This window comes from Oryctolagus cuniculus, chromosome 12 (assembly GCF_051225735.1).
Source record: "Oryctolagus cuniculus isolate XC-2025 breed Fujian yellow rabbit chromosome 12, ASM5122573v1, whole genome shotgun sequence".
In the NCBI taxonomy this organism is placed as follows: domain Eukaryota; kingdom Metazoa; phylum Chordata; class Mammalia; order Lagomorpha; family Leporidae; genus Oryctolagus; species Oryctolagus cuniculus.
In genome coordinates, this window is record NC_142878.1 from 19,506,823 (window position 1) to 19,519,045 (window position 12,223).

The 12,223-nt window shown below is 41.6% G+C and overlaps 1 protein-coding gene and 1 long non-coding RNA gene across 5 annotated transcripts in view; one reads left to right on the forward strand and one right to left on the reverse strand.

The window, feature by feature from the left end:
* LOC103351262 (uncharacterized) overlaps positions 1-12,223 on the forward strand; it is a 109,799-nt gene that overhangs the window by 80,082 nt on the left and 17,494 nt on the right. For all 4 annotated transcript variants that reach the window (XR_016217778.1, XR_016217775.1, XR_016217776.1 and 1 more), the window contains exon 3: positions 12,078-12,193. This is a non-coding gene — a long non-coding RNA (uncharacterized LOC103351262). The remainder of the gene's footprint in view (positions 1-12,077; positions 12,194-12,223) is intronic.
* Positions 1-12,223, reverse strand: part of AP5M1 (adaptor related protein complex 5 subunit mu 1) — a 43,084-nt gene that overhangs the window by 9,786 nt on the left and 21,075 nt on the right. The window lies entirely within an intron of this gene.

Sequence of the window (12,223 nt, forward strand, 5' to 3'; positions counted from 1 at the left end):
AAATGACTTGCACACGTAGGAGTTGGTTATAAATGGTTAGACCATACCTTGGACAACATAAAAAGGCCTGCAGGAGTTAATTGAGCTGTACTAATAACTTGTTAATTACTAGTGCATTTGTTCAATGTTCCTGTGGCTGAATTTTACTCTCTCAGTCCCACTTTCGTCGGAGCATGACTACTAATGTTCTTACAGTATGTGAATTTTGAGCAAAGGAATTGTTCCATGAATAATGACCTGCTAAACTTTAGCAAACTTTATAAAACACACTGACTGTATCCTACAGCCATTTTACTAAGTCCAAGGAACCATTCAAGTAACTGAATAGGTGTTCCTACAACATAATATATAGTTGAGTGTTCAAAACCAAGGGTGAAAGGACAATTCACATAATTTTGGTGATCTGAAGGTACAGTCATCTTATCAGAGCTGGACAGAGTTCCATGAGAAAACCATTATAAATCTTGATATAGAAGGGAATGAACAGGGGCCGGTGCCAATGGCTCACTAGGCTAATCCTCTGCCTGCAGCGCCAGCACCCCGGCTTCTAGTCCCGGTTGCTCCTCTTCCAGTCCAGCTCTCTGCTGTGGCCCGGGGGGGCAGTGGAGGATGGCCCAAGTGCTTGGGCCCCTGCACCCGCATGGGAGACCAGGAGGAAGCACCTGGCTCCTGGCTTCAGATCAGTGCAGCACTGACCTGGCTCCTGGCTTGGGATCAGCATAGCTCTGGCTGTAGCGGCCATTTGGGGAGTGAGCCAACGGAAGGAAGACCTTTCTCCCTGTCTCTCCCTCTCTCACTGTCTAACTCTGTCTGTCAAAAAAAAAAAAAAAAAAAAAAAAAAACCAAAAAGGAATGAACAGCCATTGAATACCTGTATACTTAGAACTTGGTAGCAGTCAATGTTCACATGAAGCCTACAAACTAAAGACCACAGAGGTTAAGTAACTTATCCAGGGCCACCCAGCTTGTAAGTGCAGAGCTAGGGTTTGAAATCAAGCCTGTGTGACTTCAGACTGTACTATTTTCTCGACACCATTCTGCCTTTATGGTTAATGAAATGTTCAAAATAATTACTTGAAGTTCTTGGAAACTGGCAACTTCATTTCAACAGGGGTTCATTGAGAGCTTGGCTTTATGGGATGGAGGAAGTAATAGCCTATCAGGGCCTGTTACATTAAAATCAGGATTGACTCTGGTAAATAGTTGTTGCAGAGTGAGTTTCTGAGATGGGAACGCCGAATGCTTTAAGCTGCACTGAAGCATGACCGCAAGCAATGTGTCCTCTGAGGGGAAGCCTCAGCTGTTGCCCATCTAACAGGTGCATCTCGGCTCTGCACAGGGTGTCTGAAAAGCAGAGCCATCAATGGCAACACATTCTTTGAATAGTGCTAGCGACAGCGACCTCAGGGCAGACTGCACCTGGAATGCACTTTGACACACACCTACAAAACCCACAGCCACTCAAGCGCCATTGATTTTAGGGGCAAGGACGGTCTGCATTATTATGTCTTTACCGTCTCTGCTGCTTCATTAAAGCAACACGAGGCTTCTTTCATGTGTCTGGTGCCAGTGGGAAGATGAACGTCATTGTCCTCAGGAAGTTCAGAACGCTGGGGTGGGAGGCAGGGAAAGATCTGCATGCTGACGTCAGGCAGTGTGAGGCCATGCTCTGGAGCTTGCATTTTTCTTGTTTTCTTACACACACATGGATTCTTGTATCCAAAGAAAACAAGGCTGAGTGTGTTCCAATGTAGTTCTGGGTTAAGTGACCCTAGACAATCACTGACTAAATATAATGTGCATTATTAATTGTATAATATTTGCTTATATAAAAAAGCCTTCAAAAAGTTCATGGAAAAGTCATATTTTCAAAGTCTATGTGAGATTTTAATTTTTTTTTAAATTTATCTATTTATTTGAGAGGCAGAGTTACAGAGAGAGACAGGAAGAGTCAGAGAGAGAGGTCTTCCATCTGCTGGTTCACTCCCCAAATGGCCGCATTGGCTAGAGCTAGGCCAGTCTGAAGCCAGGAGCTTCTTCTGGGTCTCCCATGTGGGTGCAGGAGCCCAAGGAACTGGACCATCTTCCACGGCTTTCCCAGGCCATAGCAGAGAGCTAGATTGGAAGTGGTGCAGCTGGGACTCGAACCGGCACCCATATGGGATCCCTGCACTACAGGCACAGACTTAACTTATGACACCACAAAGTTGACCCCTAAAGTTTTTTTTTTAATAACTTTTTAAAAGTAAATATTTAATTGTCAACTTTATTTGAAAGACAGAGAGACGAGAGGGAGGGAAAGCGAGCAACAGAGACAGAGACCTGCCATCCATAGGATCATTCCCCAAATGCTGATAATAGTTGGACCTGCAACAGGTCCAAGCCAGGAGTCCAAACTCAGTCCAGGTCTCCCACACGGGTGGCAGAGACCCAAGTCCTTGAACCTTCATCACTGTCTCCCAGTATGCACCTTGGCAGGAAGCTGAAATCAGAACCAGAGCTGGGACTCCGATCTAGGCATTCGGATATGGAATGCAGGCATCCCAAGCAGCGTCTTAATCACTGTGCCAATGGCTCCCCCCAGATTGCAATACATTTACCTCAATTTAATTTATTTATTTATAAGGCAGGGAGAAACATACAACTCTCTCTCGTCTGTGGGCTACTCACTCCCCCACACGATGCCTGCAATGGCCAGCGTTGGGCTGGGGCCAAAGACAAGAGTCTGGAATGAAATCCAGGTCTCCCACATTGCGGGGCGCCATCACCGCTGCCTCCCGGGTTTCAGGCTAGCAGGAAGCTGGGCTGAGGGCACGGCTGGAAATTGAACCCAGGGTCTCCTAACGGCAGGAAGATGTCTTAACTGCCAGGCTAAAAACTTGTTCCCTTTGTTCCATTTCCCCACAAAATCTCAGAAGCCCTCTTGTGTATCTGCCTCCCCATTCTATCTATAGATCAATACAGTCTCTTTACTAATAGTGCACAGATACATCTCATACTAGCGTACATGAACATTTTCAAAATAACTGAGACAGGCAGGCAGCGGGGGAGCACAAATTTAGTGTGCAGGATTGTCTTTGTAGTCATGCATATTTAACTTAGTATATTAAAAATTTATTTTCAACTACTTGGAAGGCAGAGCGAGAGCAAGGTCTAGATCTTCTATGGCTGATTAACTCCCTAAATGACCTCCATGGGCAGGGCTGGGCCAGGCTGAAGCCAGGAGCCTGAAGCTCCACTCAGCCCCCATATGGATGGTGAGAGCCCAGGCACTTGAGGGATTATTTGCTGAATTCTCAAGAGCATTAGCAAGCAGCTGGACTGGAAGTCAAGTAGTTGGCAATCAAGCCAATGTTTTTGTTTTTAAGGATTTATTTATCTGAAAGAGTTACACAGAGAAAGAAGGAGGGAGGGAGGGAGGGAGAGGGGGAGAGGGAGAGAGGGAGAGAGAGAGAGAGAGGGAGAGAGAGAGAGAGAGAGAGAGAGAGAGAGAGAGGTCTTCCATCTGCTAGTTCACTCCCCAATCAGCTGCAATGGCTGGAGCTGCGCCAATCCGAAGCCAGGAGCCAGGAGCTTCTTCCAGGTCTTCCATGCGGGTGCAGGGGCCCAAGGACTTGGGCCATCTTCTACTGCTTTCCCAGGCCACAGCAGAGAGCTGGATCTGAAGAGGAGCAGCCTGGACTCAAACTGGCACTCATATGGGCTGCCAGCACCGCGAGTGGCAGCTTTACCAGCTACGCCACAGTGCTGGCTCCGCCAATGCTCTGATATGGCATACAGGCATCACAAGTGGAGGTTTATCTGGTGTGCTACAACATCCATCCTGATCAGGCATTAATTAAATACAATAATTCATTTCTGGAGCCAGCATTGTGGCACAGCAGATAAAGCCACCACCTGTCGGCATCCTATCGGGGCACCAGTTCAAGTTCTGGCTACTCCACTTCTATTCAGCTCCCTGCTAATGGCCTGGGAAAGCAGAAGATGGCCCAAGTCCTTGGGCCCGTCACCCTCGTGGGAGACCTGGATGAAGCTCCTAGCTCCGGGCTTAGGCCTGGCCCAGCCCTGGCTGTTGTGGCCATTCAGGGAGTGAACCAGCCAATGAAAGATCTGTCTTTCCCTCACTCTCTGTAACTCTTTCAACTAAATAGATCATTTTTTATTAAAAAATGATTTCCTTAGAAACACATTTATTCTACATGCCTAACCCCAAACATATGGAGGCCAATATATATTTTCTTGTTCGAATATATTTGCTACACTCTCCTGATAGAGCAGACGCTCAGGTTTCCGGGATTGCTTGCAGAGATACATCTGCAGAGATATCATGTTACCCCTGTGAGGTCTTTCCTTTGTCTATTTTACTTCAGTCCTCACTCTTTGGACATTTTCTGTATTAACAAAGTATAGAAGTTGTCTTCTGTATAACAAAGCTAGTATGCTGAGAGTTATACTGTACGGTCCAAAGTCTGGGACTATTTGTTCTTTGTGTCTAGTTCTGGAGTGGCATTAATGGGAACAAAACAGGGATAAACATTGTGGTGTAGCAGGTTAAACCACCACCTGTGATCCCAGCATCCCATTTGGTGCTGGTTTGAGTCCCAGCTGCTCCACTTCCAATCCAGCTCCCTGTGAATGGCCTGAGAAAGCAGCAAATGGGTTAAGTGCTTGGGATCCTGCCACCCACATGGGAGATCCAGAAGAAGCTCCTAGCTCCTGGCCTGGCACAGCCCCAGCCATTGTGGCCATTAAGGGAGTGAACCAAAGGATGGAAGACCTCTCTCTCTGTTCCCATCCTGCCCCCGCCCCATAACTCTGCTTTTCAAAGAAATCAATCCTTTTTTTTTTTTTTAAAAAAAAGGAACACAAAACTTAAGAGCAATTATTAATTCCTCTTGACCAAACTGTTCATCAGTTTTTAATTCTGTTGTCCCTCACATCTGATTGTTTAGGCCTTCAATGTTAAATTCAATGGCATGTGCTATTTTAATATGTATGAAAAAATTCCCTTGATGGTCTACGTTAACAAGCTGCAGGCAGTACTAACCACTGATTATGACCTTGGCAAAAAGCAGAGTTAGAAGCTTCACATTTGTTTATATTTTATATCCAAACTTTTTTTGAGATTATGAATAAGGAAATAATTTATTGATTCTGGACATTAATAAATATATGCTGCTCTACAAATGTGTTTTATAAATGATAATAAAACATCTGGCTAAGAGGCTAATCTTTGGTAATGGAGATAAATGAGATTTTTAGGATGAAATGCAGGTGAAAACTGACAACTTGTCCTGCTGGTGAATCTAAGACAATTAAAAATTAGTCACTAAGAAATTACAGAATACTAACTGTGTACTGTGTATTCAGTAATACCTGCTAAGACATCAAGTAAAACACTGTTTAATTCCCATTAAATACTACTACTATTTCCAAAATATGCAAGTGATTTATTCGCTTTTAGAAACATAAAAGCTAAAAATTTAAACTTTCCCATTTCACTAGCACATATATTCTTTTAAATGTCAGACTAACATGCCTGACACAAAGTTTTAAACTTACTGACTACAAACACTGCCAAATTCTTGATCTGAGGGCCCTCTACAACTAGCATTCAATAGCTGCCTTTTCCATTCTCAATTTAGTCTTTGGGAGGTAGTTTTAAGATAACTGTAGCTCTCAGAAAGTATTACAATAATCAACAGCTGTTGCTCCAATGCACATATTATATACTCAATTGCACACCCACTTCAGTAAAACTGTTTTCATTTTTGTTATTTCCAGCTTATTAAGAAATAAGATGATTTATGTATTATAGTTAATGGGAAGGATAAGTTCCCATAAAAAACCCTCTAAAGTATTAGGTCTGATACTTAAAATATGTTGAAGATAGTTGAAAAATATTAAGAGTTATTTACTTCTCTGTGTCCAAGTGACTCATTTTTTTCCCCTTCCCTGGCTCCGAGTGACTCATTTTGATACACACTCATGTCCTGTAGAAGTCTGGAGAGTGGCAGGTTGCTTCAAGATGCAACAAATATTCTTTGAACACTTCAATACACACAGTGTAAACATTCCCTTTAATAATGTTTCCTTTGTTACCGCAAAACTGAGTGCATTTTTCCCTCCCCTTTATCTGAGCCGTGACTAGCTGAGTGGCAACAGCAGAGTGCTGAAAGAATTTTTCAACAGCAATTTGCTTGTTCTAATTTACTTTTCAAGGCTGATGCTCAGAATCATCACGTCGCTTGCAGAAAGATCTGTTTCTATTAATTTGATTCAGTCATTCCTCTTGTTCTCATCATATTTCGTTTCCCTGGCAGCTTCACCAAGTAAGTTAATTGAATCAGAAGTGCCATTAGCTCTCCAGTGCTGGTTTCATATACAAAATGAGCTCTTGTATCCTTTAGAAACAAATCAGATACACCCCTTAAGAAAGTTCCGGCACACTGCAATTAATGATCGCACAGACCACGGTGAGGAAACCTGCCTTTTGCTCTCCAAACAGAAGCGCCTTTTCTAGTGGGCAGTTCAATCTCTGGCAACAATACCAAAGCATGCTTTGTTCAATTCTAACTTTTGTTACAATACAGAATTTCTAAGACAGTTTGAACACACTACAGCTCATGAACATCAAGACTAATCCTGATGACGATTCAAAATGTTTTAATCTCATTTAATGATGTATGTTGCAAAAGCCAAAGAGTATCTATTTTAAATGTATAATATGCATGTAATGGGAAACAACCAATCTATTCTCTGCATCTTCAACAAATTTCTTTTCTTTTTTTTTTTTTTTTGACAAGCAGAGTGGACAGTGAGAGAGAGAGAGAGAGAGAGAGAGAGAAAGGTCTTCCTTTGCAGTTGGTTCACCCTCCAGTGGCCGCCACGCTGCAGCCGGCGCACCACGCTGATCCGATGGCAGGAGCCAGGGACTTATCCTGGTCTCCCATGGGGTACAGGGTCCAAGCACTTGGGCCATCCTCCACTGCACTCCCTGGCCACAGCTGAGAGCTGGCCTGGAAAAGGGGCAACCAGGACAGAATCTGGCGCCTGACTGGGACTAGAACCCAGTATGCCGGCGCCGCAAGGCGCAGGATTAGCCTAGTGAGCCGCGGCGCCAGCCAACAAATTTCAACATGGCTAAAGGTTTTCCCAACCACCTTTCTGTGGGGGAACATGGGTTATTACAGTGCCAACATTTAATGAGTCCTAGCTAAGGGAAGTTCACTAGTATCATCATCTCAACATACAACACAAATACAAGACCAGCAGAGAAAGAAACTCCTTCTTCAATCATTGGCATGGTAATAAAGCTAACAATACAAATAAATGAAATTATAATTTCTTTGAGATTAGATATAAGCAGAATTTGCTTTAAAAGGGAAAGATGAACAAGGTTTAGATATAGCCATTAATTATCTCTTTATAACCTGCAGAGGGCGCTCCAGTCCCTTGACGGAAAAATAAAAAATTTAGGAGGGTAAGAATCATTTACCTTTCAATTTTTATTAAACAATCTCTTTTTTTATAGGAACTGTTTAAATGGCTTGGGTTTAACTGTCTTAATGTATTATCAGATATGAAAATCTGACTTCCTGCTGGGAAAACCTTCAGGACAGGTGGCTACTGTGTGTCACAGGCATTCGCAGCACGCCGAGGTCAGTCACGCAGACTGGCCAGGTCCTCCAAGAAATAACCTGGACCTCCACAGTACCGTTCCCAAGCAGGAAGCTAGCGACAGGCACCACGCAGCACTGAGCCAGGTTGTACAAGGAGAGTAACACTGTTCTCTACAACTGCTGGTGAGGAAAACAAGCAGCAGGTTTCAGAGCCTTTAGCTCTTGACAGGTTCAACCATTCTAGAACAGCCATCTCATGAGACTCATGTCAATTTTTTTTTTAACGAATCCTTTCCTTATTATTAACTAATACTGGGTTTGTAGGGAAGGTCTCTGAGTGCCTGTTTTACAAATATTCTTATTAAACCCACCATATCAGACTCTAGAATTGTCTACATTTACATAAATACCAGCACATACAAATGTATGTTATATATATTCTATGATGGCATATTTTAAACATACTATAGCATTTTATTAACTAGATACTGCATGGAGTAATTATTAAAAACTTTCTAATTTTATTTTTTAAAATTCATTTGAAAGGCAGAGAGACAAAGATCTCCTATCCGCTGGTTCATTCCCCAAATGCCTGCAGCAGCGAGGGCTGGGCCAGGCTGCAGCCAGGAGTCTGCAACTCAATCTGGATCTCCCATGTGAGTGGCAGAGCCCCAAGGACTTGAGTCATCACCTCCTGCTTCCTAGGGTGTGCATTAACGGGAAGCTGAATCGCAAGCAGAGACAAGATTCCAACCCAGCCAGTTGTGGGATGTGGGCATCCCAAGCAGTATCTTTTTTTTTTTTTGACAGTCAGAGTTAGAGAGAGAGAGAGAGAGAGAGAGAGAGAGAAAGGTCTTCCTTCCGTTGGTTCACCCCCCAAAAGGCCGCTTTGGCCAGTGAGCTGTGCCGAGCCGAAGCCAGGAACCAGGTACTTCCTCCTGGTCTCCCATGAGGGTGCAGGGCCCAAGCACTCGGGCCATCTTCCACTGCCCTCCCGGGCCACAGCAGAAAGCTAGACTGGAAGAGGGGCAACCAGGACAGAATCTGGTGCCCCGACTGGGACTAGAACCCGGGGTGCTGGCGCCGCAGGTGAAGGATTAGCCTAGTGAGTTGTGGCGCCGGCATCCAAGCAGTATCTTGACATCTGACCCAGCACCCACTTCATTTACCTTTATGAAGAAAATATGTGGTCTGAAAATGAGCATAATTATTCTCTTAATGGGAATAAGCTCCTTTTCCTCAAGAAAGGGAAAAAAATTGATTTTACTTACTGCTATACTAAGAAACAAAGCTTTGAAATCAGAAATCTGAAGATGGATAATTGTGTGTGACAGTAGCTTTTCCCCAATCGGACTTCTTTACCACGTGGCATGCCACTTTCTAAGGGTGATGGCGCTAGTGGGAGAGGGGAGAAGCAACCCTGTAGTTTAGTAAAATAGAGGCATTTTCGCAACTGAAGTTGTAGTCCCTTCCTTGATTTTTGGGTTATCTCAGGGCGAAATATGTGTACACTTTAGTAAATGAAACAGAACTAGAAGCTATACTTGAAATGTAGTTTTTGTTTCTTCTTTCTTAAAGCCTATGTTTCCTAATATAACTGCAGGCAAAGCAAAAAGAAATGTTTGTTCTATTACGTAAGACATAAACTTCATTGGGTATTCAACTGACTTTCTAACTCAGCAGACAGGACTTTACATCTTCAAATACTGAAAATAAATTGCATTCTTGGCCCCTGCTTTAAAAGGTTATAGAGAATAAACGCACATCCTCGTTGTGTTCTAGTGATCTCCCTAATCTCAGTTGCACTTTGTCAGAAAGAGGTAACTGGTAGTTAAGTGAAATACCCTAGATCAAAGGGGGATTAATCACCAACTGAATCCTTGCTGAATAAACCTGTCATTCAAGAAAATTATTTCCACTGAACTTAGCAGAGGATTGAAGGTATTTGCATAACAGGGACCAACGTACTTCAGCCAGGTTAAAAGGTTCAGAATTCATCCCATGTTTAGCTTTTTGCCTCCTTTTCCTTTCAGCAGCCTGGTACAATGGTTTCTAATCTGATAATACAGCTAACTATCTAAATGATGTCAGAACAGGAAAGTATTGCAAAGTTTGGATGAGGGATGGATCAATTTCACTTTCAGTAACTCCTAAATCTGATTTGTTGGAATTTAAGATGTAATCCGAAAAAAGTCCCTTGAACCTGAGGACTATTTATTAACAGCCCTTTTCTGACCTTTGTCTTAGGGACAAGCATTCTGCTGTGGCAGCAGTGCCTGCAGAGGTTCTGGATAATTCACCTCCCTCCCTCCCTCGCCGGGGCAGCACAGGGGTCTGTGTGTCCAGGGATATGGAGGACTTTGAAATACTGCAGCAAAAACTAGAAGGAAAAATATTAGTAGCTTTTATGTAAAATGTCTGCTTCGAAAGATCTTAACTCATACAGTATATAAAACTATAAGAACTTTCATCTAGTAGAAGTACTGATGTGGCATGAAAAAATTAAACTATTTTTACAGGACAGACTAATGTGTAATAAAAAAAACCTGTTTAAACAAATAATTCTCCTAAGAATTCCTGACAAGGCTATTTACTACAAACTTAACATTTGAATTAATTATTGAAGAAGTAAAAAAAAAAAGCCACCACTATAAGGGTATCCTAACTACTTTGATGCTGGCTTAAGAAAGTTTAAAAGTCTTGTCATTAAAAAGTGGAAGAAAAAATGGTTTTGCCAAAATATCATGAGCCACCTTTTCTACAGCTCATTCTCAGACATCTGACACTATTTTTGGGGGGGGGGGGGCTCACTTAAGAATAACTACCCATAAGATAGAATCGGACTTCATAATCATTTTTTGGCACTAAAAAGGAATTCAGTAAATTTTGCATCTAGAGTAGGTCTGACACCATCCAAATCTTTCACTGGAAGTAGTTGCTCATATTCACTGCAAACGCAAAGCATCTTTCAAGTAAAAAATGCAAAGAATAGTTATCAAAGAAAATGAATAAAATCCATAGTGAGATAATTTTTTAGAAAATGATTGAAGTTTTAACCCAAGAAAGGACTCTTAGAGTGTCTTATAGCTTAGAATAAGAACATGTCAATCACGATTAAGCTTCTGGAATCGGAATCCCTTTGAAATGCAGCTGTTTCTTCTTTAATTGTGGCAGCGGACTCTGAAGAAAAGAAAGGTCCAGCCTTAAAGATGAGTAAGGAATACAAAATAGCTCAGGATTAGTCATGGAGTTCAAAGGTCGCTAATTACACTAAGGAGTTCCCAGACACAGGGAAAACATTAAACAGGTCACCTACCAAACGGGAAACAGACTTTGTCTTCAGAAATTATCCTGAAGTGACAGGTTTCTAGACAAAATCAAAAGCATCAGTGTGCCCAGATGATCTCAATGGAGGAAAACGCTAAGTTGCTTCGGTTCTGTGGTGTTATGTAAGAATGCAATGGCAACAGATGGCACCAGGTCCTTCGTCGCCCCTACACTTCCCAGTATTCCTGATCTTTCCCTCAGGTTTCTAGAAACATCAAATTAAAGATCGTTGGTTTTTCTAACTGTTCACAGAGAAAGTTTTATTTAGGGAATAATTATGTTGAATCTCTGCCTTCTCACTAGAAAAATACCTCTTGCCCATCTTACTATGATTGCCAAATGGCATCATTAATATTAACACAAGTGAAATGTTAAGTTTTGTGTTTAAGAGTGATAAATAACTTATGAGGAATGATATTTTCTTTTAACAAAAGGAACAATTTTTACTACTGATTATCTATGATTAAGCTAGAATAACAATTTAAAGTCCTGGTCAGACAGTTAGTCTCTTTTCTTTGTTACTTGGGATAAGTTTGAACATAGAACCTTATGGCATGATAATGCTTTGCAGAAAATGAGTTTATAATGAGTAGGACTGATCTTAATTAAAAAATCGTATTTCAAATCCTAAATGTATATGAACTATCCCTTCAAATTCTTATACCTCTCTTTCAAGGAGTTAGCAGCTTTTTCTAAGCTTTTCCTTAAGAGACTCATTTAAAAATAGAACCCAAGATATAACTGGATTGAATATTAACCTATAATGCATATTTTTAAGTAGTGCTTCTAATTTTGTTCTGTAAGAAGAACTTTACATAGATTAAGTTTTGAGGCTCTTGATTTTCTTGAATTGGTAATAAGTCTAAACTGACCATGAACTTCTCTGAAAACATAACGTGACATTAAGTGTACAGACAGGTAGGGAACAAAGAATACTATATGGTTTGTGAATAAATCAAGCAAGTGGTAATAAGAATATGAAAGTGACAAATTTAGAGACAATATGCTATAAGAGACTGAAATAAATTAAATGAATTTATCTATGGAATAGTTTTTGAATTATTACCTGAATTCACTCATTTAAAAATCCAGTATTCAGAAATTTATCTTTAAAAAATTTCGTTGCAGACACTGAATGATCACAAAACACTCTGCTCACCTTGTGAAGGTATCCCACCCATCTGACTGTGCCTGACTGACGTCCTAAGCAAAATGTTGTGGCAGATCAACAAGCTTCCTTCAAGGTAATCTGAGAACAGAGATCAACGCCCCAA